The following is a 27,500-nucleotide window of genomic DNA, read 5'->3' as shown; positions in this document are numbered from 1 at the left end:
CATATGGTAAGCAAGGTATAAAAACCAACGTACACCTAGCAGAGGATGGTTTCGATCCATCGACCTCTGGGTTATGGGCCCAGCACGCTTCCGCTGCGCCACTCTGCTGCCATACAGTGAATGCTTCATTGTGGGAAAAAGTGGCGTTAAACTTCTTGGAGCAGACTTACTTCCTCACTCCACAAGACACACATACATCCCCATAAAATCATTTAGCAACAACTGCAGGCACAGTCGGTTAGCGCGTTCGGCTGTTAACCGAAAGGTTGGTGGTTCAAGCCCACCCAGGGACGGCCTTTCCTTTTGTGTTCAACAGTTGTCCGAAGAGAACCCCAGATAGCCATGTAGATTCATTTGAGACACATTGGAATCTCATTCACGTTCATGAAAAGGGTGAGCAGCATCAAGTTCATGTCTTAGTGATACAACAGACATCCCTGGCAGTGTCTGTGACCAAATGAAGTTTTCTGTACCCCAGAAGCAGCAGTAAAGTATTAGCCGGGGATCGAACCCAAAGCCTGGCGACGGCTGTCAAGCCAAAGAAAGGCAGTTCAAGCCCACCCAAGGACAGGCTCGCTTTAGTGCCTTGCTAGCTATTTGTTTAGAACATTATAGAGTGTCTGCATTAAGTGTTGACCATTTAGAAAGAACTTTAAGCTGGCGTAGAGTCTGCTGCACCGGAATGGAACCTCTCCAGAGACTGAGCAGGTGCAGGATGTCCTAACTGTTCAGAGATCTTGTCTTGGTCTTGTCTTCCATGGAATTGTAGGGTGCCAAAAGCAAGCTCACATGCGTTGGCCGGGAATCGAACCCGGGTCAACTGCTTGGAAGGCAGCTATGCTCACCACTATACCACCAACGCTACATGCTGAAACTCGCCTAGCATGTACCATTGCAATATACCCAAGAGAAAAATGAGCTTGCTTATTTGCCTACTTTGCTAGATGTAAGCAGTGGGACACATGGTGATACTGCTTACAGACTTCAATTCAAGACTTCAGAAAGATCATGTGCCCCCCTGGATGATGCTGGTGCAACACACACAGCAAAGGACAGCAATTTGAAGTCTGGAAGATTCCAGGGCAAGGGTGGGAAGGATGAAAAGCTAGGTGGCCATGCAACCATTCCTGCTAACCCAAAGCTTACTTGTGCCCTACAACACATTGGCTTAAGACTTGACCAAATCCAATGCTCCAATATGGGGAAGCTTCTCTGTTTGCTGTTTTTTTTTTTTTTTTTTTTTTTTTTAAGTGCGGTGTCACAGTTCACCCATCTCTTCAACTGCAAGAACGGCCCAGGAGTAGTCTTAGCTACCCTAATATGTACGTTACAGCAGGGCCCTTATTACACTTTCTCTTACAGGGCAATGGAAACCGTTTTGCCCATGCGATAAAGCAAGGTGCAAAAATGAATTCATGCCTAGCAGAGGATGGTTTCGATCCATCGACCTCTGGGTTATGGGCCCAGCACGCTTCCGCTGCGCCACTCTGCTTCTGTTTGTATTCAACCTTCAAGTTTAAGAAGGGTACATTAGTTGAAATAGTTACACTACTATCTATGTTACAGCAAGGCCCTAATGACACTTTCTCTTAAGGGGCTATGGCCGACAATTGGCCCATATGGTAAGCAAGGTATAAAAACCAACGTACACCTAGCAGAGGATGGTTTCGATCCATCGACCTCTGGGTTATGGGCCCAGCACGCTTCCGCTGCGCCACTCTGCTGCCATACAGTGAATGCTTCATTGTGGGAAAAAGTGGCGTTAAACTTCTTGGAGCAGACTTACTTCCTCACTCCACAAGACACACATACATCCCCATAAAATCATTTAGCAACAACTGCAGGCACAGTCTCTGTGGCGCAATCGGTTAGCGCGTTCAGCTGTTAACCGAAAGGTTGGTGGTTCAAGCCCACCCAGGGACGGCCTTTCCTTTTGTGTTCAACAGTTGTCCGAAGAGAACCCCAGATAGCCATGTAGATTCATTTGAGACACATTGGAATCTCATTCACGTTCATGAAAAGGGTGAGCAGCATCAAGTTCATGTCTTAGTGATACAACAGACATCCCTGGCAGTGTCTGTGACCAAATGAAGTTTTCTGTACCCCAGAAGCAGCAGTAAAGTATTAGCCGGGGATCGAACCCAAAGCCTGGCGACGGCTGTCAAGCCAAAGAAAGGCAGTTCAAGCCCACCCAAGGACAGGCTCGCTTTAGTGCCTTGCTAGCTATTTGTTTAGAACATTATAGAGTGTCTGCATTAAGTGTTGACCATTTAGAAAGAACTTTAAGCTGGCGTAGAGTCTGCTGCACCGGAATGGAACCTCTCCAGAGACTGAGCAGGTGCAGGATGTCCTAACTGTTCAGAGATCTTGTCTTGGTCTTGTCTTCCATGGAATTGTAGGGTGCCAAAAGCAAGCTCACATGCGTTGGCCGGGAATCGAACCCGGGTCAACTGCTTGGAAGGCAGCTATGCTCACCACTATACCACCAACGCTACATGCTGAAACTCGCCTAGCATGTACCATTGCAATATACCCAAGAGAAAAATGAGCTTGCTTATTTGCCTACTTTGCTAGATGTAAGCAGTGGGACACATGGTGATACTGCTTACAGACTTCAATTCAAGACTTCAGAAAGATCATGTGCCCCCCTGGATGATGCTGGTGCAACACACACAGCAAAGGACAGCAATTTGAAGTCTGGAAGATTCCAGGGCAAGGGTGGGAAGGATGAAAAGCTAGGTGGCCATGCAACCATTCCTGCTAACCCAAAGCTTACTTGTGCCCTACAACACATTGGCTTAAGACTTGACCAAATCCAATGCTCCAATATGGGGAAGCTTCTCTGTTTGCTGTTTTTTTTTTTTTTTTTTTTAAGTGCGGTGTCACAGTTCACCCATCTCTTCAACTACAAGAATGGCCCAGGAGTAGTCTTAGCTACCCTAATATGTACGTTACAGCAGGGCCCTTATTACACTTTCTCTTACAGGGCAATGGAAACCGTTTTGCCCATGCGATAAAGCAAGGTGCAAAAATGAATTCATGCCTAGCAGAGGATGGTTTCGATCCATCGACCTCTGGGTTATGGGCCCAGCACGCTTCCGCTGCGCCACTCTGCTTCTGTTTGTATTCAACCTTCAAGTTTAAGAAGGGTACATTAGTTGAAATAGTTACACTACTATCTATGTTACAGCAAGGCCCTAATGACACTTTCTCTTAAGGGGCTATGGCCGACAATTGGCCCATATGGTAAGCAAGGTATAAAAACCAACGTACACCTAGCAGAGGATGGTTTCGATCCATCGACCTCTGGGTTATGGGCCCAGCACGCTTCCGCTGCGCCACTCTGCTGCCATACAGTGAATGCTTCATTGTGGGAAAAAGTGGCGTTAAACTTCTTGGAGCAGACTTACTTCCTCACTCCACAAGACACACATACATCCCCATAAAATCATTTAGCAACAACTGCAGGCACAGTCTCTGTGGCGCAATCGGTTAGCGCGTTCAGCTGTTAACCGAAAGGTTGGTGGTTCAAGCCCACCCAGGGACGGCCTTTCCTTTTGTGTTCAACAGTTGTCCGAAGAGAACCCCAGATAGCCATGTAGATTCATTTGAGACACATTGGAATCTCATTCACGTTCATGAAAAGGGTGAGCAGCATCAAGTTCATGTCTTAGTGATACAACAGACATCCCTGGCAGTGTCTGTGACCAAATGAAGTTTTCTGTACCCCAGAAGCAGCAGTAAAGTATTAGCCGGGGATCGAACCCAAAGCCTGGCGACGGCTGTCAAGCCAAAGAAAGGCAGTTCAAGCCCACCCAAGGACAGGCTCGCTTTAGTGCCTTGCTAGCTATTTGTTTAGAACATTATAGAGTGTCTGCATTAAGTGTTGACCATTTAGAAAGAACTTTAAGCTGGCGTAGAGTCTGCTGCACCGGAATGGAACCTCTCCAGAGACTGAGCAGGTGCAGGATGTCCTAACTGTTCAGAGATCTTGTCTTGGTCTTGTCTTCCATGGAATTGTAGGGTGCCAAAAGCAAGCTCACATGCGTTGGCCGGGAATCGTACCCGGGTCAACTGCTTGGAAGGCAGCTATGCTCACCACTATACCACCAACGCTACATGCTGAAACTCGCCTAGCATGTACCATTGCAATATACCCAAGAGAAAAATGAGCTTGCTTATTTGCCTACTTTGCTAGATGTAAGCAGTGGGACACATGGTGATACTGCTTACAGACTTCAATTCAAGACTTCAGAAAGATCATGTGCCCCCCTGGATGATGCTGGTGCAACACACACAGCAAAGGACAGCAATTTGAAGTCTGGAAGATTCCAGGGCAAGGGTGGGAAGGATGAAAAGCTAGGTGGCCATGCAACCATTCCTGCTAACCCAAAGCTTACTTGTGCCCTACAACACATTGGCTTAAGACTTGACCAAATCCAATGCTCCAATATGGGGAAGCTTCTCTGTTTGCTGTTTTTTTTTTTTTTTTTTTTAAGTGCGGTGTCACAGTTCACCCATCTCTTCAACTACAAGAATGGCCCAGGAGTAGTCTTAGCTACCCTAATATGTACGTTACAGCAGGGCCCTTATTACACTTTCTCTTACAGGGCAATGGAAACCGTTTTGCCCATGCGATAAAGCAAGGTGCAAAAATGAATTCATGCCTAGCAGAGGATGGTTTCGATCCATCGACCTCTGGGTTATGGGCCCAGCACGCTTCCGCTGCGCCACTCTGCTTCTGTTTGTATTCAACCTTCAAGTTTAAGAAGGGTACATTAGTTGAAATAGTTACACTACTATCTATGTTACAGCAAGGCCCTAATGACACTTTCTCTTAAGGGGCTATGGCCGACAATTGGCCCATATGGTAAGCAAGGTATAAAAACCAACGTACACCTAGCAGAGGATGGTTTCGATCCATCGACCTCTGGGTTATGAGCCCAGCACGCTTCCGCTGCGCCACTCTGCTGCCATACAGTGAATGCTTCATTGTGGGAAAAAGTGGCGTTAAACTTCTTGGAGCAGACTTACTTCCTCACTCCACAAGACACACATACATCCCCATAAAATCATTTAGCAACAACTGCAGGCACAGTCTCTGTGGCGCAATCGGTTAGCGCGTTCAGCTGTTAACCGAAAGGTTGGTGGTTCAAGCCCACCCAGGGACGGCCTTTCCTTTTGTGTTCAACAGTTGTCCGAAGAGAACCCCAGATAGCCATGTAGATTCATTTGAGACACATTGGAATCTCATTCACGTTCATGAAAAGGGTGAGCAGCATCAAGTTCATGTCTTAGTGATACAACAGACATCCCTGGCAGTGTCTGTGACCAAATGAAGTTTTCTGTACCCCAGAAGCAGCAGTAAAGTATTAGCCGGGGATCGAACCCAAAGCCTGGCGACGGCTGTCAAGCCAAAGAAAGGCAGTTCAAGCCCAGCCAAGGACAGGCTCGCTTTAGTGCCTTGCTAGCTATTTGTTTAGAACATTATAGAGTGTCTGCATTAAGTGTTGACCATTTAGAAAGAACTTTAAGCTGGCGTAGAGTCTGCTGCACCGGAATGGAACCTCTCCAGAGACTGAGCAGGTGCAGGATGTCCTAACTGTTCAGAGATCTTGTCTTGGTCTTGTCTTCCATGGAATTGTAGGGTGCCAAAAGCAAGCTCACATGCGTTGGCCGGGAATCGTACCCGGGTCAACTGCTTGGAAGGCAGCTATGCTCACCACTATACCACCAACGCTACATGCTGAAACTCGCCTAGCATGTACCATTGCAATATACCCAAGAGAAAAATGAGCTTGCTTATTTGCCTACTTTGCTAGATGTAAGCAGTGGGACACATGGTGATACTGCTTACAGACTTCAATTCAAGACTTCAGAAAGATCATGTGCCCCCCTGGATGATGCTGGTGCAACACACACAGCAAAGGACAGCAATTTGAAGTCTGGAAGATTCCAGGGCAAGGGTGGGAAGGATGAAAAGCTAGGTGGCCATGCAACCATTCCTGCTAACCCAAAGCTTACTTGTGCCCTACAACACATTGGCTTAAGACTTGACCAAATCCAATGCTCCAATATGGGGAAGCTTCTCTGTTTGCTGTTTTTTTTTTTTTTTTTTTTTTTTTTTTTAAGTGCGGTGTCACAGTTCACCCATCTCTTCAACTGCAAGAACGGCCCAGGAGTAGTCTTAGCTACCCTAATATGTACGTTACAGCAGGGCCCTTATTACACTTTCTCTTACAGGGCAATGGAAACCGTTTTGCCCATGCGATAAAGCAAGGTGCAAAAATGAATTCATGCCTAGCAGAGGATGGTTTCGATCCATCGACCTCTGGGTTATGGGCCCAGCACGCTTCCGCTGCGCCACTCTGCTTCTGTTTGTATTCAACCTTCAAGTTTAAGAAGGGTACATTAGTTGAAATAGTTACACTACTATCTATGTTACAGCAAGGCCCTAATGACACTTTCTCTTAAGGGGCTATGGCCGACAATTGGCCCATATGGTAAGCAAGGTATAAAAACCAACGTACACCTAGCAGAGGATGGTTTCGATCCATCGACCTCTGGGTTATGGGCCCAGCACGCTTCCGCTGCGCCACTCTGCTGCCATACAGTGAATGCTTCATTGTGGGAAAAAGTGGCGTTAAACTTCTTGGAGCAGACTTACTTCCTCACTCCACAAGACACACATACATCCCCATAAAATCATTTAGCAACAACTGCAGGCACAGTCTCTGTGGCGCAATCGGTTAGCGCGTTCGGCTGTTAACCGAAAGGTTGGTGGTTCAAGCCCACCCAGGGACGGCCTTTCCTTTTGTGTTCAACAGTTGTCCGAAGAGAACCCCAGATAGCCATGTAGATTCATTTGAGACACATTGGAATCTCATTCACGTTCATGAAAAGGGTGAGCAGCATCAAGTTCATGTCTTAGTGATACAACAGACATCCCTGGCAGTGTCTGTGACCAAATGAAGTTTTCTGTACCCCAGAAGCAGCAGTAAAGTATTAGCCGGGGATCGAACCCAAAGCCTGGCGACGGCTGTCAAGCCAAAGAAAGGCAGTTCAAGCCCACCCAAGGACAGGCTCGCTTTAGTGCCTTGCTAGCTATTTGTTTAGAACATTATAGAGTGTCTGCATTAAGTGTTGACCATTTAGAAAGAACTTTAAGCTGGCGTAGAGTCTGCTGCACCGGAATGGAACCTCTCCAGAGACTGAGCAGGTGCAGGATGTCCTAACTGTTCAGAGATCTTGTCTTGGTCTTGTCTTCCATGGAATTGTAGGGTGCCAAAAGCAAGCTCACATGCGTTGGCCGGGAATCGAACCCGGGTCAACTGCTTGGAAGGCAGCTATGCTCACCACTATACCACCAACGCTACATGCTGAAACTCGCCTAGCATGTACCATTGCAATATACCCAAGAGAAAAATGAGCTTGCTTATTTGCCTACTTTGCTAGATGTAAGCAGTGGGACACATGGTGATACTGCTTACAGACTTCAATTCAAGACTTCAGAAAGATCATGTGCCCCCCTGGATGATGCTGGTGCAACACACACAGCAAAGGACAGCAATTTGAAGTCTGGAAGATTCCAGGGCAAGGGTGGGAAGGATGAAAAGCTAGGTGGCCATGCAACCATTCCTGCTAACCCAAAGCTTACTTGTGCCCTACAACACATTGGCTTAAGACTTGACCAAATCCAATGCTCCAATATGGGGAAGCTTCTCTGTTTGCTGTTTTTTTTTTTTTTTTTTTAAGTGCGGTGTCACAGTTCACCCATCTCTTCAACTGCAAGAACGGCCCAGGAGTAGTCTTAGCTACCCTAATATGTACGTTACAGCAGGGCCCTTATTACACTTTCTCTTACAGGGCAATGGAAACCGTTTTGCCCATGCGATAAAGCAAGGTGCAAAAATGAATTCATGCCTAGCAGAGGATGGTTTTGATCCATCGACCTCTGGGTTATGGGCCCAGCACGCTTCCGCTGTGCCACTCTGCTTCTGTTTGTATTCAACCTTCAAGTTTAAGAAGGGTACATTAGTTGAAATAGTTACACTACTATCTATGTTACAGCAAGGCCCTAATGACACTTTCTCTTAAGGGGCTATAGCCGACAATTGGCCCATATGGTAAGCAAGGTATAAAAACCAACGTACACCTAGCAGAGGATGGTTTCGATCCATCGACCTCTGGGTTATGGGCCCAGCACGCTTCCGCTGCGCCACTCTGCTGCCATACAGTGAATGCTTCATTGTGGGAAAAAGTGGCGTTAAACTTCTTGGAGCAGACTTACTTCCTCACTCCACAAGACACACATACATCCCCATAAAATCATTTAGCAACAACTGCAGGCACAGTCTCTGTGGCGCAATCGGTTAGCGCGTTCGGCTGTTAACCGAAAGGTTGGTGGTTCAAGCCCACCCAGGGACGGCCTTTCCTTTTGTGTTCAACAGTTGTCCGAAGAGAACCCCAGATAGCCATGTAGATTCATTTGAGACACATTGGAATCTCATTCACGTTCATGAAAAGGGTGAGCAGCATCAAGTTCATGTCTTAGTGATACAACAGACATCCCTGGCAGTGTCTGTGACCAAATGAAGTTTTCTGTACCCCAGAAGCAGCAGTAAAGTATTAGCCGGGGATCGAACCCAAAGCCTGGCGACGGCTGTCAAGCCAAAGAAAGGCAGTTCAAGCCCACCCAAGGACAGGCTCGCTTTAGTGCCTTGCTAGCTATTTGTTTAGAACATTATAGAGTGTCTGCATTAAGTGTTGACCATTTAGAAAGAACTTTAAGCTGGCGTAGAGTCTGCTGCACCGGAATGGAACCTCTCCAGAGACTGAGCAGGTGCAGGATGTCCTAACTGTTCAGAGATCTTGTCTTGGTCTTGTCTTCCATGGAATTGTAGGGTGCCAAAAGCAAGCTCACATGCGTTGGCCGGGAATCGAACCCGGGTCAACTGCTTGGAAGGCAGCTATGCTCACCACTATACCACCAACGCTACATGCTGAAACTCGCCTAGCATGTACCATTGCAATATACCCAAGAGAAAAATGAGCTTGCTTATTTGCCTACTTTGCTAGATGTAAGCAGTGGGACACATGGTGATACTGCTTACAGACTTCAATTCAAGACTTCAGAAAGATCATGTGCCCCCCTGGATGATGCTGGTGCAACACACACAGCAAAGGACAGCAATTTGAAGTCTGGAAGATTCCAGGGCAAGGGTGGGAAGGATGAAAAGCTAGGTGGCCATGCAACCATTCCTGCTAACCCAAAGCTTACTTGTGCCCTACAACACATTGGCTTAAGACTTGACCAAATCCAATGCTCCAATATGGGGAAGCTTCTCTGTTTGCTGTTTTTTTTTTTTTTTTTTTAAGTGCGGTGTCACAGTTCACCCATCTCTTCAACTGCAAGAACGGCCCAGGAGTAGTCTTAGCTACCCTAATATGTACGTTACAGCAGGGCCCTTATTACACTTTCTCTTACAGGGCAATGGAAACCGTTTTGCCCATGCGATAAAGCAAGGTGCAAAAATGAATTCATGCCTAGCAGAGGATGGTTTTGATCCATCGACCTCTGGGTTATGGGCCCAGCACGCTTCCGCTGTGCCACTCTGCTTCTGTTTGTATTCAACCTTCAAGTTTAAGAAGGGTACATTAGTTGAAATAGTTACACTACTATCTATGTTACAGCAAGGCCCTAATGACACTTTCTCTTAAGGGGCTATAGCCGACAATTGGCCCATATGGTAAGCAAGGTATAAAAACCAACGTACACCTAGCAGAGGATGGTTTCGATCCATCGACCTCTGGGTTATGGGCCCAGCACGCTTCCGCTGCGCCACTCTGCTGCCATACAGTAAATGCTTCATTGTGGGAAAAAGTGGCGTTAAACTTCTTGGAGCAGACTTACTTCCTCACTCCACAAGACACACATACATCCCCATAAAATCATTTAGCAACAACTGCAGGCACAGTCTCTGTGGCGCAATCGGTTAGCGCGTTCGGCTGTTAACCGAAAGGTTGGTGGTTCAAGCCCACCCAGGGACGGCCTTTCCTTTTGTGTTCAACAGTTGTCCGAAGAGAACCCCAGATAGCCATGTAGATTCATTTGAGACACATTGGAATCTCATTCACGTTCATGAAAAGGGTGAGCAGCATCAAGTTCATGTCTTAGTGATACAACAGACATCCCTGGCAGTGTCTGTGACCAAATGAAGTTTTCTGTACCCCAGAAGCAGCAGTAAAGTATTAGCCGGGGATCGAACCCAAAGCCTGGCGACGGCTGTCAAGCCAAAGAAAGGCAGTTCAAGCCCACCCAAGGACAGGCTCGCTTTAGTGCCTTGCTAGCTATTTGTTTAGAACATTATAGAGTGTCTGCATTAAGTGTTGACCATTTAGAAAGAACTTTAAGCTGGCGTAGAGTCTGCTGCACCGGAATGGAACCTCTCCAGAGACTGAGCAGGTGCAGGATGTCCTAACTGTTCAGAGATCTTGTCTTGGTCTTGTCTTCCATGGAATTGTAGGGTGCCAAAAGCAAGCTCACATGCGTTGGCCGGGAATCGAACCCGGGTCAACTGCTTGGAAGGCAGCTATGCTCACCACTATACCACCAACGCTACATGCTGAAACTCGCCTAGCATGTACCATTGCAATATACCCAAGAGAAAAATGAGCTTGCTTATTTGCCTACTTTGCTAGATGTAAGCAGTGGGACACATGGTGATACTGCTTACAGACTTCAATTCAAGACTTCAGAAAGATCATGTGCCCCCCTGGATGATGCTGGTGCAACACACACAGCAAAGGACAGCAATTTGAAGTCTGGAAGATTCCAGGGCAAGGGTGGGAAGGATGAAAAGCTAGGTGGCCATGCAACCATTCCTGCTAACCCAAAGCTTACTTGTGCCCTACAACACATTGGCTTAAGACTTGACCAAATCCAATGCTCCAATATGGGGAAGCTTCTCTGTTTGCTGTTTTTTTTTTTTTTTTTTTTTTTTTTTTTTTTAAGTGCGGTGTCACAGTTCACCCATCTCTTCAACTGCAAGAACGGCCCAGGAGTAGTCTTAGCTACCCTAATATGTACGTTACAGCAGGGCCCTTATTACACTTTCTCTTACAGGGCAATGGAAACCGTTTTGCCCATGCGATAAAGCAAGGTGCAAAAATGAATTCATGCCTAGCAGAGGATGGTTTCGATCCATCGACCTCTGGGTTATGGGCCCAGCACGCTTCCGCTGCGCCACTCTGCTTCTGTTTGTATTCAACCTTCAAGTTTAAGAAGGGTACATTAGTTGAAATAGTTACACTACTATCTATGTTACAGCAAGGCCCTAATGACACTTTCTCTTAAGGGGCTATGGCCGACAATTGGCCCATATGGTAAGCAAGGTATAAAAACCAACGTACACCTAGCAGAGGATGGTTTCGATCCATCGACCTCTGGGTTATGGGCCCAGCACGCTTCCGCTGCGCCACTCTGCTGCCATACAGTGAATGCTTCATTGTGGGAAAAAGTGGCGTTAAACTTCTTGGAGCAGACTTACTTCCTCACTCCACAAGACACACATACATCCCCATAAAATCATTTAGCAACAACTGCAGGCACAGTCTCTGTGGCGCAATCGGTTAGCGCGTTCAGCTGTTAACCGAAAGGTTGGTGGTTCAAGCCCACCCAGGGACGGCCTTTCCTTTTGTGTTCAACAGTTGTCCGAAGAGAACCCCAGATAGCCATGTAGATTCATTTGAGACACATTGGAATCTCATTCACGTTCATGAAAAGGGTGAGCAGCATCAAGTTCATGTCTTAGTGATACAACAGACATCCCTGGCAGTGTCTGTGACCAAATGAAGTTTTCTGTACCCCAGAAGCAGCAGTAAAGTATTAGCCGGGGATCGAACCCAAAGCCTGGCGACGGCTGTCAAGCCAAAGAAAGGCAGTTCAAGCCCACCCAAGGACAGGCTCGCTTTAGTGCCTTGCTAGCTATTTGTTTAGAACATTATAGAGTGTCTGCATTAAGTGTTGACCATTTAGAAAGAACTTTAAGCTGGCGTAGAGTCTGCTGCACCGGAATGGAACCTCTCCAGAGACTGAGCAGGTGCAGGATGTCCTAACTGTTCAGAGATCTTGTCTTGGTCTTGTCTTCCATGGAATTGTAGGGTGCCAAAAGCAAGCTCACATGCGTTGGCCGGGAATCGAACCCGGGTCAACTGCTTGGAAGGCAGCTATGCTCACCACTATACCACCAACGCTACATGCTGAAACTCGCCTAGCATGTACCATTGCAATATACCCAAGAGAAAAATGAGCTTGCTTATTTGCCTACTTTGCTAGATGTAAGCAGTGGGACACATGGTGATACTGCTTACAGACTTCAATTCAAGACTTCAGAAAGATCATGTGCCCCCCTGGATGATGCTGGTGCAACACACACAGCAAAGGACAGCAATTTGAAGTCTGGAAGATTCCAGGGCAAGGGTGGGAAGGATGAAAAGCTAGGTGGCCATGCAACCATTCCTGCTAACCCAAAGCTTACTTGTGCCCTACAACACATTGGCTTAAGACTTGACCAAATCCAATGCTCCAATATGGGGAAGCTTCTCTGTTTGCTGTTTTTTTTTTTTTTTTTTTTTTTTTTAAGTGCGGTGTCACAGTTCACCCATCTCTTCAACTACAAGAACGGCCCAGGAGTAGTCTTAGCTACCCTAATATGTACGTTACAGCAGGGCCCTTATTACACTTTCTCTTACAGGGCAATGGAAACCGTTTTGCCCATGCGATAAAGCAAGGTGCAAAAATGAATTCATGCCTAGCAGAGGATGGTTTCGATCCATCGACCTCTGGGTTATGGGCCCAGCACGCTTCCGCTGCGCCACTCTGCTTCTGTTTGTATTCAACCTTCAAGTTTAAGAAGGGTACATTAGTTGAAATAGTTACACTACTATCTATGTTACAGCAAGGCCCTAATGACACTTTCTCTTAAGGGGCTATGGCCGACAATTGGCCCATATGGTAAGCAAGGTATAAAAACCAACGTACACCTAGCAGAGGATGGTTTCGATCCATCGACCTCTGGGTTATGGGCCCAGCACGCTTCCGCTGCGCCACTCTGCTGCCATACAGTGAATGCTTCATTGTGGGAAAAAGTGGCGTTAAACTTCTTGGAGCAGACTTACTTCCTCACTCCACAAGACACACATACATCCCCATAAAATCATTTAGCAACAACTGCAAGCACAGTCTCTGTGGCGCAATCGGTTAGCGCGTTCGGCTGTTAACCAAAAGGTTGGTGGTTCAAGCCCACCCAGGGACGGCCTTTCCTTTTGTGTTCAACAGTTGTCCGAAGAGAACCCCAGATAGCCATGTAGATTCATTTGAGACACATTGGAATCTCATTCACGTTCATGAAAAGGGTGAGCAGCATCAAGTTCATGTCTTAGTGATACAACAGACATCCCTGGCAGTGTCTGTGACCAAATGAAGTTTTCTGTACCCCAGAAGCAGCAGTAAAGTATTAGCCGGGGATCGAACCCAAAGCCTGGCGACGGCTGTCAAGCCAAAGAAAGGCAGTTCAAGCCCACCCAAGGACAGGCTCGCTTTAGTGCCTTGCTAGCTATTTGTTTAGAACATTATAGAGTGTCTGCATTAAGTGTTGACCATTTAGAAAGAACTTTAAGCTGGCGTAGAGTCTGCTGCACCGGAATGGAACCTCTCCAGAGACTGAGCAGGTGCAGGATGTCCTAACTGTTCAGAGATCTTGTCTTGGTCTTGTCTTCCATGGAATTGTAGGGTGCCAAAAGCAAGCTCACATGCGTTGGCCGGGAATCGAACCCGGGTCAACTGCTTGGAAGGCAGCTATGCTCACCACTATACCACCAACGCTACATGCTGAAACTCGCCTAGCATGTACCATTGCAATATACCCAAGAGAAAAATGAGCTTGCTTATTTGCCTACTTTGCTAGATGTAAGCAGTGGGACACATGGTGATACTGCTTACAGACTTCAATTCAAGACTTCAGAAAGATCATGTGCCCCCCTGGATGATGCTGGTGCAACACACACAGCAAAGGACAGCAATTTGAAGTCTGGAAGATTCCAGGGCAAGGGTGGGAAGGATGAAAAGCTAGGTGGCCATGCAACCATTCCTGCTAACCCAAAGCTTACTTGTGCCCTACAACACATTGGCTTAAGACTTGACCAAATCCAATGCTCCAATATGGGGAAGCTTCTCTGTTTGCTGTTTTTTTTTTTTTTTTTTTTTTTTTTAAGTGCGGTGTCACAGTTCACCCATCTCTTCAACTACAAGAACGGCCCAGGAGTAGTCTTAGCTACCCTAATATGTACGTTACAGCAGGGCCCTTATTACACTTTCTCTTACAGGGCAATGGAAACCGTTTTGCCCATGCGATAAAGCAAGGTGCAAAAATGAATTCATGCCTAGCAGAGGATGGTTTCGATCCATCGACCTCTGGGTTATGGGCCCAGCACGCTTCCGCTGCGCCACTCTGCTTCTGTTTGTATTCAACCTTCAAGTTTAAGAAGGGTACATTAGTTGAAATAGTTACACTACTATCTATGTTACAGCAAGGCCCTAATGACACTTTCTCTTAAGGGGCTATGGCCGACAATTGGCCCATATGGTAAGCAAGGTATAAAAACCAACGTACACCTAGCAGAGGATGGTTTCGATCCATCGACCTCTGGGTTATGGGCCCAGCACGCTTCCGCTGCGCCACTCTGCTGCCATACAGTGAATGCTTCATTGTGGGAAAAAGTGGCGTTAAACTTCTTGGAGCAGACTTACTTCCTCACTCCACAAGACACACATACATCCCCATAAAATCATTTAGCAACAACTGCAAGCACAGTCTCTGTGGCGCAATCGGTTAGCGCGTTCGGCTGTTAACCAAAAGGTTGGTGGTTCAAGCCCACCCAGGGACGGCCTTTCCTTTTGTGTTCAACAGTTGTCCGAAGAGAACCCCAGATAGCCATGTAGATTCATTTGAGACACATTGGAATCTCATTCACGTTCATGAAAAGGGTGAGCAGCATCAAGTTCATGTCTTAGTGATACAACAGACATCCCTGGCAGTGTCTGTGACCAAATGAAGTTTTCTGTACCCCAGAAGCAGCAGTAAAGTATTAGCCGGGGATCGAACCCAAAGCCTGGCGATGGCTGTCAAGCCAAAGAAAGGCAGTTCAAGCCCACCCAAGGACAGGCTCGCTTTAGTGCCTTGCTAGCTATTTGTTTAGAACATTATAGAGTGTCTGCATTAAGTGTTGACCATTTAGAAAGAACTTTAAGCTGGCGTAGAGTCTGCTGCACCGGAATGGAACCTCTCCAGAGACTGAGCAGGTGCAGGATGTCCTAACTGTTCAGAGATCTTGTCTTGGTCTTGTCTTCCATGGAATTGTAGGGTGCCAAAAGCAAGCTCACATGCGTTGGCCGGGAATCGAACCCGGGTCAACTGCTTGGAAGGCAGCTATGCTCACCACTATACCACCAACGCTACATGCTGAAACTCGCCTAGCATGTACCATTGCAATATACCCAAGAGAAAAATGAGCTTGCTTATTTGCCTACTTTGCTAGATGTAAGCAGTGGGACACATGGTGATACTGCTTACAGACTTCAATTCAAGACTTCAGAAAGATCATGTGCCCCCCTGGATGATGCTGGTGCAACACACACAGCAAAGGACAGCAATTTGAAGTCTGGAAGATTCCAGGGCAAGGGTGGGAAGGATGAAAAGCTAGGTGGCCATGCAACCATTCCTGCTAACCCAAAGCTTACTTGTGCCCTACAACACATTGGCTTAAGACTTGACCAAATCCAATGCTCCAATATGGGGAAGCTTCTCTGTTTGCTGTTTTTTTTTTTTTTTTTTTTTTTTTTTTTTTTTAAGTGCGGTGTCACAGTTCACCCATCTCTTCAACTGCAAGAACGGCCCAGGAGTAGTCTTAGCTACCCTAATATGTACGTTACAGCAGGGCCCTTATTACACTTTCTCTTACAGGGCAATGGAAACCGTTTTGCCCATGCGATAAAGCAAGGTGCAAAAATGAATTCATGCCTAGCAGAGGATGGTTTCGATCCATCGACCTCTGGGTTATGGGCCCAGCACGCTTCCGCTGCGCCACTCTGCTTCTGTTTGTATTCAACCTTCAAGTTTAAGAAGGGTACATTAGTTGAAATAGTTACACTACTATCTATGTTACAGCAAGGCCCTAATGACACTTTCTCTTAAGGGGCTATGGCCGACAATTGGCCCATATGGTAAGCAAGGTATAAAAACCAACGTACACCTAGCAGAGGATGGTTTCGATCCATCGACCTCTGGGTTATGGGCCCAGCACGCTTCCGCTGCGCCACTCTGCTGCCATACAGTGAATGCTTCATTGTGGGAAAAAGTGGCGTTAAACTTCTTGGAGCAGACTTACTTCCTCACTCCACAAGACACACATACATCCCCATAAAATCATTTAGCAACAACTGCAGGCACAGTCTCTGTGGCGCAATCGGTTAGCGCGTTCAGCTGTTAACCGAAAGGTTGGTGGTTCAAGCCCACCCAGGGACGGCCTTTCCTTTTGTGTTCAACAGTTGTCCGAAGAGAACCCCAGATAGCCATGTAGATTCATTTGAGACACATTGGAATCTCATTCACGTTCATGAAAAGGGTGAGCAGCATCAAGTTCATGTCTTAGTGATACAACAGACATCCCTGGCAGTGTCTGTGACCAAATGAAGTTTTCTGTACCCCAGAAGCAGCAGTAAAGTATTAGCCGGGGATCGAACCCAAAGCCTGGCGACGGCTGTCAAGCCAAAGAAAGGCAGTTCAAGCCCACCCAAGGACAGGCTCGCTTTAGTGCCTTGCTAGCTATTTGTTTAGAACATTATAGAGTGTCTGCATTAAGTGTTGACCATTTAGAAAGAACTTTAAGCTGGCGTAGAGTCTGCTGCACCGGAATGGAACCTCTCCAGAGACTGAGCAGGTGCAGGATGTCCTAACTGTTCAGAGATCTTGTCTTGGTCTTGTCTTCCATGGAATTGTAGGGTGCCAAAAGCAAGCTCACATGCGTTGGCCGGGAATCGAACCCGGGTCAACTGCTTGGAAGGCAGCTATGCTCACCACTATACCACCAACGCTACATGCTGAAACTCGCCTAGCATGTACCATTGCAATATACCCAAGAGAAAAATGAGCTTGCTTATTTGCCTACTTTGCTAGATGTAAGCAGTGGGACACATGGTGATACTGCTTACAGACTTCAATTCAAGACTTCAGAAAGATCATGTGCCCCCCTGGATGATGCTGGTGCAACACACACAGCAAAGGACAGCAATTTGAAGTCTGGAAGATTCCAGGGCAAGGGTGGGAAGGATGAAAAGCTAGGTGGCCATGCAACCATTCCTGCTAACCCAAAGCTTACTTGTGCCCTACAACACATTGGCTTAAGACTTGACCAAATCCAATGCTCCAATATGGGGAAGCTTCTCTGTTTGCTGTTTTTTTTTTTTTTTTTTTTTTTTAAGTGCGGTGTCACAGTTCACCCATCTCTTCAACTACAAGAACGGCCCAGGAGTAGTCTTAGCTACCCTAATATGTACGTTACAGCAGGGCCCTTATTACACTTTCTCTTACAGGGCAATGGAAACCGTTTTGCCCATGCGATAAAGCAAGGTGCAAAAATGAATTCATGCCTAGCAGAGGATGGTTTCGATCCATCGACCTCTGGGTTATGGGCCCAGCACGCTTCCGCTGCGCCACTCTGCTTCTGTTTGTATTCAACCTTCAAGTTTAAGAAGGGTACATTAGTTGAAATAGTTACACTACTATCTATGTTACAGCAAGGCCCTAATGACACTTTCTCTTAAGGGGCTATGGCCGACAATTGGCCCATATGGTAAGCAAGGTATAAAAACCAACGTACACCTAGCAGAGGATGGTTTCGATCCATCGACCTCTGGGTTATGGGCCCAGCACGCTTCCGCTGCGCCACTCTGCTGCCATACAGTGAATGCTTCATTGTGGGAAAAAGTGGCGTTAAACTTCTTGGAGCAGACTTACTTCCTCACTCCACAAGACACACATACATCCCCATAAAATCATTTAGCAACAACTGCAAGCACAGTCTCTGTGGCGCAATCGGTTAGCGCGTTCAGCTGTTAACCAAAAGGTTGGTGGTTCAAGCCCACCCAGGGACGGCCTTTCCTTTTGTGTTCAACAGTTGTCCGAAGAGAACCCCAGATAGCCATGTAGATTCATTTGAGACACATTGGAATCTCATTCACGTTCATGAAAAGGGTGAGCAGCATCAAGTTCATGTCTTAGTGATACAACAGACATCCCTGGCAGTGTCTGTGACCAAATGAAGTTTTCTGTACCCCAGAAGCAGCAGTAAAGTATTAGCCGGGGATCGAACCCAAAGCCTGGCGACGGCTGTCAAGCCAAAGAAAGGCAGTTCAAGCCCACCCAAGGACAGGCTCACTTTAGTGCCTTGCTAGCTATTTGTTTAGAACATTATAGAGTGTCTGCATTAAGTGTTGACCATTTAGAAAGAACTTTAAGCTGGCGTAGAGTCTGCTGCACCGGAATGGAACCTCTCCAGAGACTGAGCAGGTGCAGGATGTCCTAACTGTTCAGAGATCTTGTCTTGGTCTTGTCTTCCATGGAATTGTAGGGTGCCAAAAGCAAGCTCACATGCGTTGGCCGGGAATCGAACCCGGGTCAACTGCTTGGAAGGCAGCTATGCTCACCACTATACCACCAACGCTACATGCTGAAACTCGCCTAGCATGTACCATTGCAATATACCCAAGAGAAAAATGAGCTTGCTTATTTGCCTACTTTGCTAGATGTAAGCAGTGGGACACATGGTGATACTGCTTACAGACTTCAATTCAAGACTTCAGAAAGATCATGTGCCCCCCTGGATGATGCTGGTGCAACACACACAGCAAAGGACAGCAATTTGAAGTCTGGAAGATTCCAGGGCAAGGGTGGGAAGGATGAAAAGCTAGGTGGCCATGCAACCATTCCTGCTAACCCAAAGCTTACTTGTGCCCTACAACACATTGGCTTAAGACTTGACCAAATCCAATGCTCCAATATGGGGAAGCTTCTCTGTTTGCTGTTTTTTTTTTTTTTTTTTTTTTTTTTTTTTAAGTGCGGTGTCACAGTTCACCCATCTCTTCAACTGCAAGAACGGCCCAGGAGTAGTCTTAGCTACCCTAATATGTACGTTACAGCAGGGCCCTTATTACACTTTCTCTTACAGGGCAATGGAAACCGTTTTGCCCATGCGATAAAGCAAGGTGCAAAAATGAATTCATGCCTAGCAGAGGATGGTTTCGATCCATCGACCTCTGGGTTATGGGCCCAGCACGCTTCCGCTGTGCCACTCTGCTTCTGTTTGTATTCAACCTTCAAGTTTAAGAAGGGTACATTAGTTGAAATAGTTACACTACTATATATGTTACAGCAAGGCCCTAATGACACTTTCTCTTAAGGGGCTATAGCCGACAATTGGCCCATATGGTAAGCAAGGTATAAAAACCAACGTACACCTAGCAGAGGATGGTTTCGATCCATCGACCTCTGGGTTATGGGCCCAGCACGCTTCCGCTGCGCCACTCTGCTGCCATACAGTGAATGCTTCATTGTGGGAAAAAGTGGCGTTAAACTTCTTGGAGCAGACTTACTTCCTCACTCCACAAGACACACATACATCCCCATAAAATCATTTAGCAACAACTGCAGGCACAGTCTCTGTGGCGCAATCGGTTAGCGCGTTCGGCTGTTAACCGAAAGGTTGGTGGTTCAAGCCCACCCAGGGACGGCCTTTCCTTTTGTGTTCAACAGTTGTCCGAAGAGAACCCCAGATAGCCATGTAGATTCATTTGAGACACATTGGAATCTCATTCACGTTCATGAAAAGGGTGAGCAGCATCAAGTTCATGTCTTAGTGATACAACAGACATCCCTGGCAGTGTCTGTGACCAAATGAAGTTTTCTGTACCCCAGAAGCAGCAGTAAAGTATTAGCCGGGGATCGAACCCAAAGCCTGGCGACGGCTGTCAAGCCAAAGAAAGGCAGTTCAAGCCCACCCAAGGACAGGCTCGCTTTAGTGCCTTGCTAGCTATTTGTTTAGAACATTATAGAGTGTCTGCATTAAGTGTTGACCATTTAGAAAGAACTTTAAGCTGGCGTAGAGTCTGCTGCACCGGAATGGAACCTCTCCAGAGACTGAGCAGGTGCAGGATGTCCTAACTGTTCAGAGATCTTGTCTTGGTCTTGTCTTCCATGGAATTGTAGGGTGCCAAAAGCAAGCTCACATGCGTTGGCCGGGAATCGAACCCGGGTCAACTGCTTGGAAGGCAGCTATGCTCACCACTATACCACCAACGCTACATGCTGAAACTCGCCTAGCATGTACCATTGCAATATACCCAAGAGAAAAATGAGCTTGCTTATTTGCCTACTTTGCTAGATGTAAGCAGTGGGACACATGGTGATACTGCTTACAGACTTCAATTCAAGACTTCAGAAAGATCATGTGCCCCCCTGGATGATGCTGGTGCAACACACACAGCAAAGGACAGCAATTTGAAGTCTGGAAGATTCCAGGGCAAGGGTGGGAAGGATGAAAAGCTAGGTGGCCATGCAACCATTCCTGCTAACCCAAAGCTTACTTGTGCCCTACAACACATTGGCTTAAGACTTGACCAAATCCAATGCTCCAATATGGGGAAGCTTCTCTGTTTGCTGTTTTTTTTTTTTTTTTTTTAAGTGCGGTGTCACAGTTCACCCATCTCTTCAACTACAAGAACGGCCCAGGAGTAGTCTTAGCTACCCTAATATGTACGTTACAGCAGGGCCCTTATTACACTTTCTCTTACAGGGCAATGGAAACCGTTTTGCCCATGCGATAAAGCAAGGTGCAAAAATGAATTCATGCCTAGCAGAGGATGGTTTCGATCCATCGACCTCTGGGTTATGGGCCCAGCACGCTTCCGCTGCGCCACTCTGCTTCTGTTTGTATTCAACCTTCAAGTTTAAGAAGGGTACATTAGTTGAAATAGTTACACTACTATCTATGTTACAGCAAGGCCCTAATGACACTTTCTCTTAAGGGGCTATGGCCGACAATTGGCCCATATGGTAAGCAAGGTATAAAAACCAACGTACACCTAGCAGAGGATGGTTTCGATCCATCGACCTCTGGGTTATGGGCCCAGCACGCTTCCGCTGCGCCACTCTGCTGCCATACAGTGAATGCTTCATTGTGGGAAAAAGTGGCGTTAAACTTCTTGGAGCAGACTTACTTCCTCACTCCACAAGACACACATACATCCCCATAAAATCATTTAGCAACAACTGCAAGCACAGTCTCTGTGGCGCAATCGGTTAGCGCGTTCAGCTGTTAACCAAAAGGTTGGTGGTTCAAGCCCACCCAGGGACGGCCTTTCCTTTTGTGTTCAACAGTTGTCCGAAGAGAACCCCAGATAGCCATGTAGATTCATTTGAGACACATTGGAATCTCATTCACGTTCATGAAAAGGGTGAGCAGCATCAAGTTCATGTCTTAGTGATACAACAGACATCCCTGGCAGTGTCTGTGACCAAATGAAGTTTTCTGTACCCCAGAAGCAGCAGTAAAGTATTAGCCGGGGATCGAACCCAAAGCCTGGCGACGGCTGTCAAGCCAAAGAAAGGCAGTTCAAGCCCACCCAAGGACAGGCTCACTTTAGTGCCTTGCTAGCTATTTGTTTAGAACATTATAGAGTGTCTGCATTAAGTGTTGACCATTTAGAAAGAACTTTAAGCTGGCGTAGAGTCTGCTGCACCGGAATGGAACCTCTCCAGAGACTGAGCAGGTGCAGGATGTCCTAACTGTTCAGAGATCTTGTCTTGGTCTTGTCTTCCATGGAATTGTAGGGTGCCAAAAGCAAGCTCACATGCGTTGGCCGGGAATCGAACCCGGGTCAACTGCTTGGAAGGCAGCTATGCTCACCACTATACCACCAACGCTACATGCTGAAACTCGCCTAGCATGTACCATTGCAATATACCCAAGAGAAAAATGAGCTTGCTTATTTGCCTACTTTGCTAGATGTAAGCAGTGGGACACATGGTGATACTGCTTACAGACTTCAATTCAAGACTTCAGAAAGATCATGTGCCCCCCTGGATGATGCTGGTGCAACACACACAGCAAAGGACAGCAATTTGAAGTCTGGAAGATTCCAGGGCAAGGGTGGGAAGGATGAAAAGCTAGGTGGCCATGCAACCATTCCTGCTAACCCAAAGCTTACTTGTGCCCTACAACACATTGGCTTAAGACTTGACCAAATCCAATGCTCCAATATGGGGAAGCTTCTCTGTTTGCTGTTTTTTTTTTTTTTTTTTTTTTTTTTTTTTTAAGTGCGGTGTCACAGTTCACCCATCTCTTCAACTGCAAGAACGGCCCAGGAGTAGTCTTAGCTACCCTAATATGTACGTTACAGCAGGGCCCTTATTACACTTTCTCTTACAGGGCAATGGAAACCGTTTTGCCCATGCGATAAAGCAAGGTGCAAAAATGAATTCATGCCTAGCAGAGGATGGTTTCGATCCATCGACCTCTGGGTTATGGGCCCAGCACGCTTCCGCTGTGCCACTCTGCTTCTGTTTGTATTCAACCTTCAAGTTTAAGAAGGGTACATTAGTTGAAATAGTTACACTACTATATATGTTACAGCAAGGCCCTAATGACACTTTCTCTTAAGGGGCTATAGCCGACAATTGGCCCATATGGTAAGCAAGGTATAAAAACCAACGTACACCTAGCAGAGGATGGTTTCGATCCATCGACCTCTGGGTTATGGGCCCAGCACGCTTCCGCTGCGCCACTCTGCTGCCATACAGTGAATGCTTCATTGTGGGAAAAAGTGGCGTTAAACTTCTTGGAGCAGACTTACTTCCTCACTCCACAAGACACACATACATCCCCATAAAATCATTTAGCAACAACTGCAGGCACAGTCTCTGTGGCGCAATCGGTTAGCGCGTTCGGCTGTTAACCGAAAGGTTGGTGGTTCAAGCCCACCCAGGGACGGCCTTTCCTTTTGTGTTCAACAGTTGTCCGAAGAGAACCCCAGATAGCCATGTAGATTCATTTGAGACACATTGGAATCTCATTCACGTTCATGAAAAGGGTGAGCAGCATCAAGTTCATGTCTTAGTGATACAACAGACATCCCTGGCAGTGTCTGTGACCAAATGAAGTTTTCTGTACCCCAGAAGCAGCAGTAAAGTATTAGCCGGGGATCGAACCCAAAGCCTGGCGACGGCTGTCAAGCCAAAGAAAGGCAGTTCAAGCCCACCCAAGGACAGGCTCGCTTTAGTGCCTTGCTAGCTATTTGTTTAGAACATTATAGAGTGTCTGCATTAAGTGTTGACCATTTAGAAAGAACTTTAAGCTGGCGTAGAGTCTGCTGCACCGGAATGGAACCTCTCCAGAGACTGAGCAGGTGCAGGATGTCCTAACTGTTCAGAGATCTTGTCTTGGTCTTGTCTTCCATGGAATTGTAGGGTGCCAAAAGCAAGCTCACATGCGTTGGCCGGGAATCGAACCCGGGTCAACTGCTTGGAAGGCAGCTATGCTCACCACTATACAACCAACGCTACATGCTGAAACTCGCCTAGCATGTACCATTGCAATATACCCAAGAGAAAAATGAGCTTGCTTATTTGCCTACTTTGCTAGATGTAAGCAGTGGGACACATGGTGATACTGCTTACAGACTTCAATTCAAGACTTCAGAAAGATCATGTGCCCCCCTGGATGATGCTGGTGCAACACACACAGCAAAGGACAGCAATTTGAAGTCTGGAAGATTCCAGGGCAAGGGTGGGAAGGATGAAAAGCTAGGTGGCCATGCAACCATTCCTGCTAACCCAAAGCTTACTTGTGCCCTACAACACATTGGCTTAAGACTTGACCAAATCCAATGCTCCAATATGGGGAAGCTTCTCTGTTTGCTGTTTTTTTTTTTTTTTTTTTTTTTTTTTAAGTGCGGTGTCACAGTTCACCCATCTCTTCAACTACAAGAACGGCCCAGGAGTAGTCTTAGCTACCCTAATATGTACGTTACAGCAGGGCCCTTATTACACTTTCTCTTACAGGGCAATGGAAACCGTTTTGCCCATGCGATAAAGCAAGGTGCAAAAATGAATTCATGCCTAGCAGAGGATGGTTTCGATCCATCGACCTCTGGGTTATGGGCCCAGCACGCTTCCGCTGCGCCACTCTGCTTCTGTTTGTATTCAACCTTCAAGTTTAAGAAGGGTACATTAGTTGAAATAGTTACACTACTATCTATGTTACAGCAAGGCCCTAATGACACTTTCTCTTAAGGGGCTATGGCCGACAATTGGCCCATATGGTAAGCAAGGTATAAAAACCAACGTACACCTAGCAGAGGATGGTTTCGATCCATCGACCTCTGGGTTATGGGCCCAGCACGCTTCCGCTGCGCCACTCTGCTGCCATACAGTGAATGCTTCATTGTGGGAAAAAGTGGCGTTAAACTTCTTGGAGCAGACTTACTTCCTCACTCCACAAGACACACATACATCCCCATAAAATCATTTAGCAACAACTGCAGGCACAGTCTCTGTGGCGCAATCGGTTAGCGCGTTCAGCTGTTAACCGAAAGGTTGGTGGTTCAAGCCCACCCAGGGACGGCCTTTCCTTTTGTGTTCAACAGTTGTCCGAAGAGAACCCCAGATAGCCATGTAGATTCATTTGAGACACATTGGAATCTCATTCACGTTCATGAAAAGGGTGAGCAGCATCAAGTTCATGTCTTAGTGATACAACAGACATCCCTGGCAGTGTCTGTGACCAAATGAAGTTTTCTGTACCCCAGAAGCAGCAGTAAAGTATTAGCCGGGGATCGAACCCAAAGCCTGGCGACGGCTGTCAAGCCAAAGAAAGGCAGTTCAAGCCCACCCAAGGACAGGCTCGCTTTAGTGCCTTGCTAGCTATTTGTTTAGAACATTATAGAGTGTCTGCATTAAGTGTTGACCATTTAGAAAGAACTTTAAGCTGGCGTAGAGTCTGCTGCACCGGAATGGAACCTCTCCAGAGACTGAGCAGGTGCAGGATGTCCTAACTGTTCAGAGATCTTGTCTTGGTCTTGTCTTCCATGGAATTGTAGGGTGCCAAAAGCAAGCTCACATGCGTTGGCCGGGAATCGAACCCGGGTCAACTGCTTGGAAGGCAGCTATGCTCACCACTATACCACCAACGCTACATGCTGAAACTCGCCTAGCATGTACCATTGCAATATACCCAAGAGAAAAATGAGCTTGCTTATTTGCCTACTTTGCTAGATGTAAGCAGTGGGACACATGGTGATACTGCTTACAGACTTCAATTCAAGACTTCAGAAAGATCATGTGCCCCCCTGGATGATGCTGGTGCAACACACACAGCAAAGGACAGCAATTTGAAGTCTGGAAGATTCCAGGGCAAGGGTGGGAAGGATGAAAAGCTAGGTGGCCATGCAACCATTCCTGCTAACCCAAAGCTTACTTGTGCCCTACAACACATTGGCTTAAGACTTGACCAAATCCAATGCTCCAATATGGGGAAGCTTCTCTGTTTGCTGTTTTTTTTTTTTTTTTTTTTTTTTTTTTAAGTGCGGTGTCACAGTTCACCCATCTCTTCAACTACAAGAACGGCCCAGGAGTAGTCTTAGCTACCCTAATATGTACGTTACAGCAGGGCCCTTATTACACTTTCTCTTACAGGGCAATGGAAACCGTTTTGCCCATGCGATAAAGCAAGGTGCAAAAATGAATTCATGCCTAGCAGAGGATGGTTTCGATCCATCGACCTCTGGGTTATGGGCCCAGCACGCTTCCGCTGCGCCACTCTGCTTCTGTTTGTATTCAACCTTCAAGTTTAAGAAGGGTACATTAGTTGAAATAGTTACACTACTATCTATGTTACAGCAAGGCCCTAATGACACTTTCTCTTAAGGGGCTATGGCCGACAATTGGCCCATATGGTAAGCAAGGTATAAAAACCAACGTACACCTAGCAGAGGATGGTTTCGATCCATCGACCTCTGGGTTATGGGCCCAGCACGCTTCCGCTGCGCCACTCTGCTGCCATACAGTGAATGCTTCATTGTGGGAAAAAGTGGCGTTAAACTTCTTGGAGCAGACTTACTTCCTCACTCCACAAGACACACATACATCCCCATAAAATCATTTAGCAACAACTGCAGGCACAGTCTCTGTGGCGCAATCGGTTAGCGCGTTCAGCTGTTAACCGAAAGGTTGGTGGTTCAAGCCCACCCAGGGACGGCCTTTCCTTTTGTGTTCAACAGTTGTCCGAAGAGAACCCCAGATAGCCATGTAGATTCATTTGAGACACATTGGAATCTCATTCACGTTCATGAAAAGGGTGAGCAGCATCAAGTTCATGTCTTAGTGATACAACAGACATCCCTGGCAGTGTCTGTGACCAAATGAAGTTTTCTGTACCCCAGAAGCAGCAGTAAAGTATTAGCCGGGGATCGAACCCAAAGCCTGGCGACGGCTGTCAAGCCAAAGAAAGGCAGTTCAAGCCCACCCAAGGACAGGCTCACTTTAGTGCCTTGCTAGCTATTTGTTTAGAACATTATAGAGTGTCTGCATTAAGTGTTGACCATTTAGAAAGAACTTTAAGCTGGCGTAGAGTCTGCTGCACCGGAATGGAACCTCTCCAGAGACTGAGCAGGTGCAGGATGTCCTAACTGTTCAGAGATCTTGTCTTGGTCTTGTCTTCCATGGAATTGTAGGGTGCCAAAAGCAAGCTCACATGCGTTGGCCGGGAATCGAACCCGGGTCAACTGCTTGGAAGGCAGCTATGCTCACCACTATACCACCAACGCTACATGCTGAAACTCGCCTAGCATGTACCATTGCAATATACCCAAGAGAAAAATGAGCTTGCTTATTTGCCTACTTTGCTAGATGTAAGCAGTGGGACACATGGTGATACTGCTTACAGACTTCAATTCAAGACTTCAGAAAGATCATGTGCCCCCCTGGATGATGCTGGTGCAACACACACAGCAAAGGACAGCAATTTGAAGTCTGGAAGATTCCAGGGCAAGGGTGGGAAGGATGAAAAGCTAGGTGGCCATGCAACCATTCCTGCTAACCCAAAGCTTACTTGTGCCCTACAACACATTGGCTTAAGACTTGACCAAATCCAATGCTCCAATATGGGGAAGCTTCTCTGTTTGCTGTTTTTTTTTTTTTTTTTTTTTTAAGTGCGGTGTCACAGTTCACCCATCTCTTCAACTACAAGAACGGCCCAGGAGTAGTCTTAGCTACCCTAATATGTACGTTACAGCAGGGCCCTTATTACACTTTCTCTTACAGGGCAATGGAAACCGTTTTGCCCATGCGATAAAGCAAGGTGCAAAAATGAATTCATGCCTAGCAGAGGAT

At 46.7% G+C, this 27,500-nt stretch overlaps 30 non-coding genes across 30 annotated transcripts; 14 read left to right on the top strand and 16 right to left on the bottom strand.

Moving 5' to 3' along the window:
* Window positions 1-790: 790 nt before the first annotated feature.
* TRNAG-UCC (transfer RNA glycine (anticodon UCC)) lies at window positions 791-862 on the bottom strand. The gene has a single exon. It is a non-coding gene; the product is annotated as a tRNA-Gly (tRNA).
* Window positions 863-1,849: 987 nt separating this feature from the next.
* On the top strand, window positions 1,850-1,923 carry TRNAN-GUU (transfer RNA asparagine (anticodon GUU)). The gene has a single exon. It is a non-coding gene; the product is annotated as a tRNA-Asn (tRNA).
* Window positions 1,924-2,420: 497 nt separating this feature from the next.
* Window positions 2,421-2,492, bottom strand: TRNAG-UCC (transfer RNA glycine (anticodon UCC)). The gene has a single exon. It is a non-coding gene; the product is annotated as a tRNA-Gly (tRNA).
* Window positions 2,493-3,473: 981 nt separating this feature from the next.
* Window positions 3,474-3,547, top strand: TRNAN-GUU (transfer RNA asparagine (anticodon GUU)). Its single transcript has one exon. It is a non-coding gene; the product is annotated as a tRNA-Asn (tRNA).
* Window positions 3,548-4,900: 1,353 nt separating this feature from the next.
* TRNAM-CAU (transfer RNA methionine (anticodon CAU)) lies at window positions 4,901-4,972 on the bottom strand. The gene has a single exon. It is a non-coding gene; the product is annotated as a tRNA-Met (tRNA).
* Window positions 4,973-5,097: 125 nt separating this feature from the next.
* On the top strand, window positions 5,098-5,171 carry TRNAN-GUU (transfer RNA asparagine (anticodon GUU)). Its single transcript has one exon. It is a non-coding gene; the product is annotated as a tRNA-Asn (tRNA).
* A 1,559-nt stretch (window positions 5,172-6,730) lies between these two features.
* TRNAN-GUU (transfer RNA asparagine (anticodon GUU)) lies at window positions 6,731-6,804 on the top strand. Its single transcript has one exon. It is a non-coding gene; the product is annotated as a tRNA-Asn (tRNA).
* Window positions 6,805-7,301: 497 nt separating this feature from the next.
* Window positions 7,302-7,373, bottom strand: TRNAG-UCC (transfer RNA glycine (anticodon UCC)). Its single transcript has one exon. It is a non-coding gene; the product is annotated as a tRNA-Gly (tRNA).
* Window positions 7,374-8,353: 980 nt separating this feature from the next.
* Window positions 8,354-8,427, top strand: TRNAN-GUU (transfer RNA asparagine (anticodon GUU)). Its single transcript has one exon. It is a non-coding gene; the product is annotated as a tRNA-Asn (tRNA).
* A 497-nt stretch (window positions 8,428-8,924) lies between these two features.
* On the bottom strand, window positions 8,925-8,996 carry TRNAG-UCC (transfer RNA glycine (anticodon UCC)). Its single transcript has one exon. It is a non-coding gene; the product is annotated as a tRNA-Gly (tRNA).
* A 980-nt stretch (window positions 8,997-9,976) lies between these two features.
* TRNAN-GUU (transfer RNA asparagine (anticodon GUU)) lies at window positions 9,977-10,050 on the top strand. Its single transcript has one exon. It is a non-coding gene; the product is annotated as a tRNA-Asn (tRNA).
* A 497-nt stretch (window positions 10,051-10,547) lies between these two features.
* TRNAG-UCC (transfer RNA glycine (anticodon UCC)) lies at window positions 10,548-10,619 on the bottom strand. Its single transcript has one exon. It is a non-coding gene; the product is annotated as a tRNA-Gly (tRNA).
* A 993-nt stretch (window positions 10,620-11,612) lies between these two features.
* TRNAN-GUU (transfer RNA asparagine (anticodon GUU)) lies at window positions 11,613-11,686 on the top strand. The gene has a single exon. It is a non-coding gene; the product is annotated as a tRNA-Asn (tRNA).
* A 497-nt stretch (window positions 11,687-12,183) lies between these two features.
* On the bottom strand, window positions 12,184-12,255 carry TRNAG-UCC (transfer RNA glycine (anticodon UCC)). The gene has a single exon. It is a non-coding gene; the product is annotated as a tRNA-Gly (tRNA).
* A 987-nt stretch (window positions 12,256-13,242) lies between these two features.
* TRNAN-GUU (transfer RNA asparagine (anticodon GUU)) lies at window positions 13,243-13,316 on the top strand. The gene has a single exon. It is a non-coding gene; the product is annotated as a tRNA-Asn (tRNA).
* Window positions 13,317-13,813: 497 nt separating this feature from the next.
* Window positions 13,814-13,885, bottom strand: TRNAG-UCC (transfer RNA glycine (anticodon UCC)). The gene has a single exon. It is a non-coding gene; the product is annotated as a tRNA-Gly (tRNA).
* Window positions 13,886-14,872: 987 nt separating this feature from the next.
* TRNAN-GUU (transfer RNA asparagine (anticodon GUU)) lies at window positions 14,873-14,946 on the top strand. Its single transcript has one exon. It is a non-coding gene; the product is annotated as a tRNA-Asn (tRNA).
* Window positions 14,947-15,443: 497 nt separating this feature from the next.
* TRNAG-UCC (transfer RNA glycine (anticodon UCC)) lies at window positions 15,444-15,515 on the bottom strand. Its single transcript has one exon. It is a non-coding gene; the product is annotated as a tRNA-Gly (tRNA).
* Window positions 15,516-16,509: 994 nt separating this feature from the next.
* TRNAN-GUU (transfer RNA asparagine (anticodon GUU)) lies at window positions 16,510-16,583 on the top strand. Its single transcript has one exon. It is a non-coding gene; the product is annotated as a tRNA-Asn (tRNA).
* A 497-nt stretch (window positions 16,584-17,080) lies between these two features.
* On the bottom strand, window positions 17,081-17,152 carry TRNAG-UCC (transfer RNA glycine (anticodon UCC)). The gene has a single exon. It is a non-coding gene; the product is annotated as a tRNA-Gly (tRNA).
* A 1,556-nt stretch (window positions 17,153-18,708) lies between these two features.
* Window positions 18,709-18,780, bottom strand: TRNAG-UCC (transfer RNA glycine (anticodon UCC)). Its single transcript has one exon. It is a non-coding gene; the product is annotated as a tRNA-Gly (tRNA).
* Window positions 18,781-19,771: 991 nt separating this feature from the next.
* TRNAN-GUU (transfer RNA asparagine (anticodon GUU)) lies at window positions 19,772-19,845 on the top strand. Its single transcript has one exon. It is a non-coding gene; the product is annotated as a tRNA-Asn (tRNA).
* Window positions 19,846-20,342: 497 nt separating this feature from the next.
* Window positions 20,343-20,414, bottom strand: TRNAG-UCC (transfer RNA glycine (anticodon UCC)). The gene has a single exon. It is a non-coding gene; the product is annotated as a tRNA-Gly (tRNA).
* Window positions 20,415-21,965: 1,551 nt separating this feature from the next.
* On the bottom strand, window positions 21,966-22,037 carry TRNAG-UCC (transfer RNA glycine (anticodon UCC)). Its single transcript has one exon. It is a non-coding gene; the product is annotated as a tRNA-Gly (tRNA).
* A 992-nt stretch (window positions 22,038-23,029) lies between these two features.
* On the top strand, window positions 23,030-23,103 carry TRNAN-GUU (transfer RNA asparagine (anticodon GUU)). Its single transcript has one exon. It is a non-coding gene; the product is annotated as a tRNA-Asn (tRNA).
* Window positions 23,104-23,600: 497 nt separating this feature from the next.
* Window positions 23,601-23,672, bottom strand: TRNAG-UCC (transfer RNA glycine (anticodon UCC)). Its single transcript has one exon. It is a non-coding gene; the product is annotated as a tRNA-Gly (tRNA).
* A 988-nt stretch (window positions 23,673-24,660) lies between these two features.
* Window positions 24,661-24,734, top strand: TRNAN-GUU (transfer RNA asparagine (anticodon GUU)). Its single transcript has one exon. It is a non-coding gene; the product is annotated as a tRNA-Asn (tRNA).
* Window positions 24,735-25,231: 497 nt separating this feature from the next.
* On the bottom strand, window positions 25,232-25,303 carry TRNAG-UCC (transfer RNA glycine (anticodon UCC)). Its single transcript has one exon. It is a non-coding gene; the product is annotated as a tRNA-Gly (tRNA).
* A 989-nt stretch (window positions 25,304-26,292) lies between these two features.
* On the top strand, window positions 26,293-26,366 carry TRNAN-GUU (transfer RNA asparagine (anticodon GUU)). Its single transcript has one exon. It is a non-coding gene; the product is annotated as a tRNA-Asn (tRNA).
* A 497-nt stretch (window positions 26,367-26,863) lies between these two features.
* Window positions 26,864-26,935, bottom strand: TRNAG-UCC (transfer RNA glycine (anticodon UCC)). Its single transcript has one exon. It is a non-coding gene; the product is annotated as a tRNA-Gly (tRNA).
* Window positions 26,936-27,500: the final 565 nt, after the last annotated feature.

The sequence above is a fragment of the Hyperolius riggenbachi genome, chromosome 4 (genome assembly GCF_040937935.1).
Source record: "Hyperolius riggenbachi isolate aHypRig1 chromosome 4, aHypRig1.pri, whole genome shotgun sequence".
Lineage (NCBI taxonomy): Eukaryota > Metazoa > Chordata > Amphibia > Anura > Hyperoliidae > Hyperolius > Hyperolius riggenbachi.
Note: the sequence above shows the minus strand (reverse complement) of the source record. Positions and strands in the feature narration are given on the sequence as shown.